The following is a 10,771-nucleotide window of genomic DNA, read 5'->3' as shown; positions in this document are numbered from 1 at the left end:
AAGCAAGGAAGGAAATCCACTAAATAAAATCAGTTCAAAGACTCTCAGTAAGCTACACAAGTTACAGTCTTTTTCACCTAATCTCTACCCGTATGACTTCTACCTAAGAACTCTTAGATATGAGATCCCACTCACTCCCCCTCAATCACACCAGTGATATTAAACAATAATTCCTTATGAAAAGAAGACACTCTTCGAAGACACACACTTGATTTTACTTAGCAGCTTCAATCAAATAGACACACACTTGATCTTACTTAGCAACATCAATCAAGTAGACACACACTCATGCTTAAAAGCTTTGAGTGACAAATTACAACTCAAAAATTAGACCAATTCAATCATCTATGGATGAATTGAATGGCTTACAAGTCACACGACCACACAAGACACAAACCCTTATTCTCTCTCAATATTTCGCTCAGTATTTCTTATGTATCAAATCAGGTTTTCCATGTCCCTTTTTATAGAAGCATTCAGCTGGGCTTGGACATCATAAAACCCTAAAACTATTTTCCATTCAAATCTTCTCATGACAACTGATTAGATCTCTTTGGAAAATAAGTAAATCTGGTTGTAATTAATGATTGAATGCGTTTGCAAATCAGATCTTCAATCATACATAGATTTCCATTAAAAGCACAATCACATAACATATAACATTCACACTGAATGTTCTGTGTACAGATGTCATGACATCGGATCTGACATCCTAGAACAATCCTGCATAATTCCATTTTAAATATCCAGCAGGTACATAATATCAGATGTCATGACATCGTGTATGACATCCTGAAACAATCCTGCATAATTATGTTTTTAAACCTCCAGCAGGTACATAGATATCTTATGTTAAGACATCACATGCAACATCTTGTGAACACTCTTTGTTTTACCAAAATTACTACCAACTCTTAAAACCAACAAACTCCCCCTTTGGCAAATTTTGGCTAAAACATATATCTGTCCATTTTGTTCACAAGAAAAACACATCAGCAGTTAAATAGCATAACAATGTTTAAGCAGCTGCAGAAGCAAATTAAATTACTAGCTATATTAGCAACTAGTAAAACCCACAAATGCACATGAGGGTACTTCTTCTCCCCCTCAGTCTGTACAACACATACATCTCCATTAACAATAACAACACTTGTAATAACAGCACCTGTAACAATCAGAGTTACCCTCTGACATCTGCTTCAACATCACCTGTGCACCACATCAGACATCTCCTCCAACATCTGTAAACAGAATAGCATTCTGTCTTACATCAAACATCTCCTTCAACATCAGTTGTTCATTTGTTCAGCTACACCAGCACATACATACATCTCCACACAACTCCACATATTTAACTGCAACTCTCCACATATTCACTTCCCTCCCTTTTTAGTCAAAATAGACCAAAGGTGACAAATTAGACAAAATAAATGTCAATCAGCCTAGCAGAGAATGTCACAAGAGATGTTATAACATATAAAATGTTAAAACATAAATGTTAGAAGATACAAACCAAAATTATACACAGCTGCAATAGCTGAGATAGTTTGAAATCCATGGAACTCATAAAGAGCCCAAATATTACATCAAGGCATCAGTAAGGACTGCCAAAAATTATAAACATTTCAACAACAAAACATCCAGCATCCAGAACAGTCTTCATAACAGCACACACAGTCTTCATAACAAGGGGACCTTCACAACTCAGTCTGAGGAAGTAACATCTTCTTCTTACAAACACCTTGCAAAATTCCTTGCTATTTTTGTCAGAAATATCCTCTGGGATATTAACCTCAAACTCCTTTGATTTCTATAAATTCTCATGAATACAAATCCCCAATTTCCCTCTTAAACATTCAAACTGATTAGCATCTAAAGCTTTTGTGAATATGTCAGCTAATTGCATTTCAGTAGTAACATGTTCTAGTGCTATGATTTTCTCTTCCACAAGTTCTCTAATGAAGTGATGACGAATATCAATGTGCTTTGTCCTGCTGTGCTGAATAGGATTTTTGGAAATATTTATAGCACTCAGGTTATCGCAGTACAATGTCATGACATCTTGTGTGACATTGTATTCAGTCAAAATTTGTTTCATCCAAACTAGTTGAGAACAACTACTCCCAGCTGCTATGTATTCAGCTTCAGCAGTGGATAGGGACACACAATTTTGTTTCTTGCTAAACCATGACATCAGATTGTTCCCCAAGAAGAAGCATCCTCCTGATGTGCTTTTCCTATCATCAGCACTTTCAGCCCAGTCAGCATCACAGTAACCAGTCAGCATAGATCCAGATCCATGAGTATATAATATCCCATAGTCGCTGGTGCCATTGACATATTTCAGTATTCTCTTTACTTGGTTTATGTGACTGACTTTTGGTTCAGCTTGATATCTAGCACAAACACCTACAGCAAATGCAATGTCAGGTCTGCTTGCTGTGAGATATAACAGACTACCTATCATGCTTCTGTATAGACTTTGATCTACACTGACACCATTTTCATCTTTGGAGATTTTCACATGTGTAGGAGCAGGTGTCCTTTTATGACTTGCATTCTCCATGCCGAACTTCTTGACAATGTTCTTGGCATACTTGCTTTGAGATAGAAAGATAGAATCTTCCATCTGCTTGACTTGTAGCCCAAGAAAGTAGGTCAGCTCTCCAACAAGGCTCATCTCAAACTCAGACTGCATTTGTCTAACAAAATGTTCAACCATCTGATCCGACATCCCACCAAACACAATGTCATCTACATATATTTGTGCCACCATGAGCTTCCCTCCTTCATTCTTCACAAATAGGGTTTTGTCAATACCTCCTTTCCTGTATCCATTGTTAGTGAGGAACACTGTGAGTCTATCATACCAAGCCCTAGGAGCTTGCTTCAACCCATAGAGGGCTTTCTTCAATTTGTACACATGCTTTGGAAGATTTGGATTTGTGAATCCTTTAGGTTGTTCAACATATACTTCCTCATTTAAGTAGCCATTCAAAAAGGCACTTTTTACATCCATTTGGAACAGTTTGAATTTCAGAATACATGCCACTCCAAGCAATAATCTAATTGACTCAAGGCGAGCTACAGGAGAAAAAGTTTCATCAAAGTCCACTCCTTCAACTTGAGTATATCCTTGTGTTACTAATCTTGCTTTGTTTTTAGTAACAACCCCTTGTTCATTAGATTTATTCTTATACACCCACTTTGTACCTATGACATTTACTCCTTCAGGTCTAGGAACCAGTTCCCGTACTTCATTCCTCTTGAATTGACCTAACTCCTCCTGTATGGCATTGATCCAGAACTCATCGGTCAAGGCTTCCTTGACATTCCTAGGTTCAATCTTTGACACAAAGAATCCATGTGAGATCACTTCCCTTGATCTAGTAGTGACCCCTTTGTTTGGATCTCCTATAATGAGATCTTTGGGATGATCCTTCTGAACTCTGATGGAGGGTCCCTTGTTGATTTTGTCATCTTCAGGTTCAGCTTGAGGAGGTTCACTTTCCTTATTTTTCTTTGAGAAGTCAGTTGGGGAATCACTCAGAGATGTCTCGACATCTTCTGTGACATCAGTCTGTTGGTCATCAACCACAACATTAATAGATTCCATCATTACATTAGTTCTGGAATTAAAGACCCTGTAAGCTCTGTTGTTTGTTGAGTAGCCCAGAAATATTCCCTCATCACTTTTGGGACCCATCTTCCTTCTTTGTTCACGATCAGTCAAGATATAACATTTACTACCAAATACATGGAAGTATTTGACTGTAGGTCTTCTTCCTTTCCAGACTTCATATAGGGTTGTAGGAGTCCCTTTCTTCAATGTCACTCTGTTGTGAACATAGCAGGCTTTGTTCATGGCTTCAGCCCAAAAATGGTAGGGTAGTTTCTTAGCATGAATCATAGCTCTGGCTGATTCTTGAAGAGTTCTATTTTTTCTTCCCACCACACCATTTTGCTGGGGAGTAATAGGAGAAGAGAAATCATGATGAATTCCTTCTGAAGAACAAAATTCAGCAAATTTGTTGTTCTTAAATTCCTTCCCATGATCACTTCTAATTTTGATAACTGGACTTTCCTTTTCTCTTTGAAGTTTTAGACAAAGATTCTTGAAGACTTCAAATACATTAGATTTTTCTCTTATAAAATTGATCCAGGTGTATCTGGAGAAGTCATCCACCACTACAAATGCATACTTCTTCCCACCAAGGCTTTCCACTTGCATGGGTCCCATCAAATCCATATGGAGGAGTTCCAAAACTCTGGTAGTGGTGTCATGTCTGAGCTTCTGGTGTGACATCCTTGTTTGTTTTCCAATCTTACACTCTCCACAGATTTTTCCTTCATCAATCTTCAAGTTGGGAATTCCTCTAACAGCTTCAACAGATATAATCCTCTTCATACCTTTAAGATGCAGATGGCCCAATCTTTGATGCCATATCTTCACCTCTTCCTCTTTGGGCAAGGTACACATTGAAGAGTAACCCGTTTCTTGAGAACTCCACATGTAGCAGTTGTCTTTAGACCTAACTCCTTTCATGATCACTTCATTTTCATTGTTAGTAGTCAGACATTCAGTTCTAGTGAAGTTTACATTTAGACCTTGGTCACACAGTTGACTGATGCTTATTAGATTAGCAGTTAATCCCTTAACAAGTAGGACATTTTCCAGGTCAAAAACTTCAGGGCAATCGAGCTTACCAATCCCCTTGATTTCACCCTTTGCTCCATCACCAAAGGTTACATAACTTGTGGCATGAGGATGAAGGCCAGTTAGCAAGTTTTTGTTTCCAGTCATGTGTCTGGAGCAACCACTATCAAAATACCAATCTTCTTTGGCTGAAACTCTGAAGGAAGTGTGAGCTATCAAACTTGTAATATTAGTCCTAGGAACCCATTGCTTTTTATTGATAGGTCTGTAATGTTTGGGTTTAGGAAGATAATGAGCAGGCTGAGGGTAACCATACAGCTTATAGCATAAAGGTTTTATGTGGCCAAACTTCCCACAATAATGACATCTCCATTTTTGGTGTTTCCCTTTCTGCTGTCTTCCTTTGTGATGTTGTGACATGTGATGTGACATTGCAGGTTTATTATCAATATGGCTGCACTTAGGTTTGGATTTAGGTTTGCCATTAGTGTAACTGTAATCAGCCTTAGATTCATTGAACCCAATGCCAGATTTGTCTCCTGTTATTTGACCAGTCTGGAGAATCTTGTCTAAGATGTCAGATCCATTGTTAAGCATTCTTACATACTTGGTCATCTCATCTAGTTTGGAATTCAAGAGTACAACTTCAGTCTTCAATTTGGAGATGGTTTATACATGTTCTCCCTTTTCATTCTCCAGCTGAGCTATCACTTTCTTCTGGCTTTCAACTTGTCTGCACACTTCTGCACTTCTGTGACACAACTCTTTGTAGGTAGTGGCCAGCTCTTCAAAGGTTACTTCATCATCACTTGACTCTTCATCAGAACCCCATCTTCCTGTCAATGCAGTCACAAGATTTGCAGCTTCTTCTGTTTCACTTTCATCAGACTAAGAGGCAGCAAGACTCCTCTTTTGGTTCTTGAGGTAGGTCCCACATTCAGTTCTAATGTGACCATATCCATCACATTCATAGCACTGAAGTCCTTTTCCTTCTTTGGGCTTTTCCTTTGACCTTGTTCTTCTTCCAATATTGTTGGATTTACTGATGCCAGATGCGATGTTCTTGACATTGGCCTTAGATCTTACCTCCATCTTTTTCATAAGTCTGTTGAATTGTCTTCCCAGCATTGCTACCTCATTTGCCAGATCTTCATCAATATCTTGACAACCTTCCTCATCTTCCCCTTCAGTGTTTGACATGAAGGCTATGCTCTTGGCTTTCCTTTCAGATCCATCACATATTCCCATCTCAAATGTTTGGAGGGATCCAATTAGCTCATCTACTCTCATATTTGAGATGTCTTGAGATTCTTCTATGGCTGTCACCTTCATAGCAAATCTCTTAGGGAGTGACCTGAGTATTTTCCTTACTAACTTTTCATCTGACATATTCTCTCCCAGAGCTCCAGAGACATTGGCAATTTCAAGGATATTCATGTGAAATTCATGAATATTTTCATCTTCTTTCATCCTTAAATTTTCAAACTTGGTAGTGAGCAGCTGCAATCTAGACATCTTCACTCTAGAGGTGCCTTCATGAGTGGTCTTGAGAATGTCCCAAGCATCTTTAGCCACCTCACAGTTGTTAACCAATCTGAAGATATTCTTGTCAACTCCATTGAATATTGCATTCATTGCTTTAGAATTTCCAAGGGCTAGATCATCCTCCTCCTTGGACCATTGTTCTTCAGGTTTCTTATAAGTTGTGGCTTCTCCTTCCTTAGTAACTACTGGATGTTCCCAGCCTGTTAACACAGCCTTCCAAGCCTTATTATCAAGAGATTTTAGGAAAGCTATCATCCGAAGTTTCCAATAGTCATAGTTAGATCCATCCAAAATTGGTGGCCTGTGAACAGATCCTCCATCTCTCTCCATGGTACCAAAAAGTATCGTCCCTAGATCTCACCCAGAACCAGAGCAGGATGTCTGCTTTGATACCAATTGAAATTCTGGTATCAGATATGAGATGTCGAAGGTAATGTCACGACACTAATATCTGAATAATACAAACAGGATAAAGATAAAGAATAATAATGCAAGAGACACAAGCAATTGTTAACCCAGTTCGGTGCAACTCAGCTACGTCTGGGGGCTACCAAGCCAGGAAGGAAATCCACTAAATAGAATCAGTTCAAAGACTCTCAGTAAACTACACAAGTTACAGTCTTTTTCACCTAATCTCCACCCGTATGAATTCTACCTAAGAACTCTTAGATATGAGATCCCGCTCACTCCCCCTCAATCACACCAGTGATATTAAACAATAATTCCTTATGAAAAGAAGACACTCTTCGAAGACACACACTTGATTTTACTTAGCAGCTTCAATCAAGTAGACACACACTTGATCTTACTTAGCAGCTTCAATCAAGTAGACACACACTCATGCTTAAAAGCTTTGAGTGACAAATTACAACTCAAAAATCAGACCAATTCAATCATCTATAGATGAATTGAATGGCTTACAAGTCACACGACCACACAAGACACAAACCCTTATTCTCTCTCAATATTTCGCTCAGTATTTCTTGTGTATCAAATCAGGTTTTCCATGTCCCTTTTTATAGAAGCATTCAGCTGGGCTTGGACATCATAAAACCCTAAAACTATTTTCCATTCAAATCTTCTCATGACAACTGATTAGATCTCTTTGGAAAATAAGTAAATCTGATTGTAATTAATGATTGAATGCGTTTGCAAATTAGATCTTCAATCATACATAGATTGCCATTAAAAGCGCAATCACATAACACATAACATTCACACTGAATGTTTTGTGTACAGATGTCATGACATCGGATCTGACATCCTGGAACAATCCTGCATAATTCCATTTTAAATATTCAGCAGGTACATAATATCAGATGTCATGACATCGTGTATGACATCCTGAAACAATCCTGCATAATTATGTTTTTAAACTTTCAGCAGGTACATAGATATCTTATGTTAAGACATCACATGCAACATCTTGTGAACACTCTTTGTTTTACCAAAATTACTGCCAACTCTTAGAACCAACAAATATATTCCACATACACAATCACAAAACTAAGAGCATACCCCTTCCTACCAATAATAACCACAATATTTTTTTATCAATCTTCCAACCAACAAACATCAACCACCAATCCATCATACACATACCAAAACACCCAACAAACACCTTAAACGTACATAAACTTCCAAACACCACAACAATAATTTACTTTTTACTCCAATGAAACATTCTCACCAATGTAACCACTCAATCGACTTTGCTATCGCCCAACTATAAACACATAAACTCAAATAACACAACCACACTATGAAAACATGACAAAAAACTAAATTACGGCAATACCAACAATGCCTAACAAAGCTTTTATGATTTAGAAGAATAACTTATGAGTGATCCAAACACGGGGACTTGAGAAAAATCGAACGAGACTTATACGATAGTTAGAAGCTCGTCCGTACGGAACTAATAGTCACTTGAATCAACCGCGTCGTAATCAATAATATAAAAAACATTTCCATATGTGTAATCCAACTTTAATCATATTACATTAGTATTTTATTTTATTTATTTCTGTTAATTAATAATTTGTTAAATATATTATATTAATTAATTATTAAAAATAATAAATTAATAATTAAACATTAAAAATAAAATATAAAATAAAATAAAAAATACTTAAATTCAATTGGCACAACCTATTCAAACTAGGAGGACACATCAATTGGTGTGGTGGAGCCTCTTCAAATTTAGTTGATATGGTGTGTTAACTTTGTCTAATTTTTTTTTTTAAAACATGAGTATTTTGAGATTTAATTTAGAAGTATGGGTATTTGTATAATTGAGTGGTGAATTAACATGCCGCAAGTGCATGATTATATTGAATTAATAAAATAGAGTATCTTTTTCATACACCAATTTATTTATTTATTATTGAGTTCAGTTAAATCTTTTATTTATTTATTATTGAGTTCAGTTAAATCTTTGTTTAGCTAAGATGATCAATGATATAGTTTTTGAGAATTATTTTATTTTGAAAAATATAAATCTTAAAATCAATATTTAGAGAAATCTAATTGTTCTATTCTAACCAAATATGCCACGTTCTTTTGTCAGCACAACCTATTTGTTCATAATAAATTTAAAAGTAAAGTTATGAAAATAAAACTTTCTCAACCGAATTCAAGACATTTTTGTCGTATCTACTCAGATGTTTGATATTTCTCATTTGGATGTCAAATCAGACCTTTTTAACATGTAAATGTATCTATCTTTTATCCACTTGCATAAAGATTTAAACATTAAAATTAGAATTGTCAAAATAATTTTTATTAAAACTTTTTCGCAACAAAACCGTTAGAAAACTATATGAATTATGTCAGAAGACCGTCTTCATGATCCTAAATTTTTGAGAAACTATTAAGACATGATTAAACTAAAAATATACATAACAAAGGGTAAAAACATACAAATTGTAAGATAAATAAGAAACTAAAAGGAAACCTGTATTTCAGCGAGTTCTCAATGTTACAAATGCTTCAGAGAGACTTTTTCAATACAATAACAACAATGAAAAGTGCATAAGTAGTATGATGCATAAATTAGATCAAGATAAAAAAACTTGGTGCTTTTGTTCTGAATTGCAAGACACTTATATAGGACTCTAAGGCACTAATTAGCACTAAAACATACTTAAACACGAAGATAAACATCTCGAAAGCCAAAGAGTTTCAAAAAAAAAACAGACAAAATTCCAAAAGTTACACCTACAGTCTTATTAAAAATTACGGATAAACCATAATTTTTACCGCAATTCTTGTCCACGCCCTGACCGTGATTTGCACCAGAACGAAACATGTTTTCAGTGCTTCTTGCTATTTTCATACTCTTTTTGGGACCAACCATCACATTCCTTTAAAATTCTTGAAACACATACAAAACCATGTTCTTGGCCGTAAAAAAGAACAAAATAGAAATAAAACGCAAAGAAAATAGTTAAAAACACATAACTAAAGACAATAAAAACACCAATGATCAAAGTTGGATATCTTGCTAAAGTATTCATGTAATGTGACTAGGTGCAAAGTTTTATGGTCTCACCCTTTTGATAACAAAATTTTGGGATCAAGATCCTCTACTACAAATTGCCTCCTGCCATTCTGCAATTAGTTTTAACCCTCCATTTTTTTTTCTCTTACTTCAAAACTAACTTGACTTTTTTTTTTTACCATTAGATCATAAACATAAGAGATGGCTGGATGCAAAAAGGAGGAGAAAATCCATTTCCAAAATTTCGATACTATAAATTGTGTGAAAGTTAGGTACTCTTCCACAATGTACTTGTTCTCATGACTTTGTTGCTTTGCTTCAAAATTTCAACAAATAATAGTAACAGCAAAATCTTTTTACACATTTTTTTTATTATACCATTAGCAAGAGACTTACAAGATAATAGTTACAAGAGTCTTCTAAATCTAAGGGTTAGTTATTCAACGCCTCTTTTGAAGAAAATCATGCAACAAATATAACAACGTTGTTACTTATTGAAATCTTAACTTTTTATATATTGAATTTATATATGTTTCAATTTACTTAGTTCAAGTATTGGGATTTTGAACAACGAAATTAATTTAAGATTTGAAATTTTTATATCATAAATATATTTTTTAGTGTTAAATTAAAAAAAAAAACTCATGACACAAACACAATCATAACCAACCCTAGTAATTTTATTTGATAAAGTTAAAAAAAAACTCAACTTCTACATTTATTAAGAATAATAGTTAAATATATTTAATTTTTTTAATTTTACATAAAATAATCAAAACAATTACAAAATTAGTCCTAATTAATTTATAATCATTTTACAATATTAAATAATTAATATAGAGATAATTTTAAATGAAAATATAATAAATTTTGACGAGATCAAATAAATTTGATTAAAACTGACTCCAATTCGTGCACACTCTTAAGGTCAAGTATGGTTTCGGCTTATATAATATTGATGTAAGTATGAAATGTAATTTAAGAGGAGGGGGTGAATTAGATTAATTGATCTTTTTGAAATTTTCTTGTTTTATGAGCAATGATAAGTGTTTTTATTTTTCCGGAAA

This window comes from Lathyrus oleraceus, chromosome 3 (assembly GCF_024323335.1).
Source record: "Lathyrus oleraceus cultivar Zhongwan6 chromosome 3, CAAS_Psat_ZW6_1.0, whole genome shotgun sequence".
NCBI classification, from domain to species: Eukaryota; Viridiplantae; Streptophyta; class Magnoliopsida; order Fabales; family Fabaceae; genus Lathyrus; species Lathyrus oleraceus.
This window is presented reverse-complemented; position numbering follows the sequence as displayed.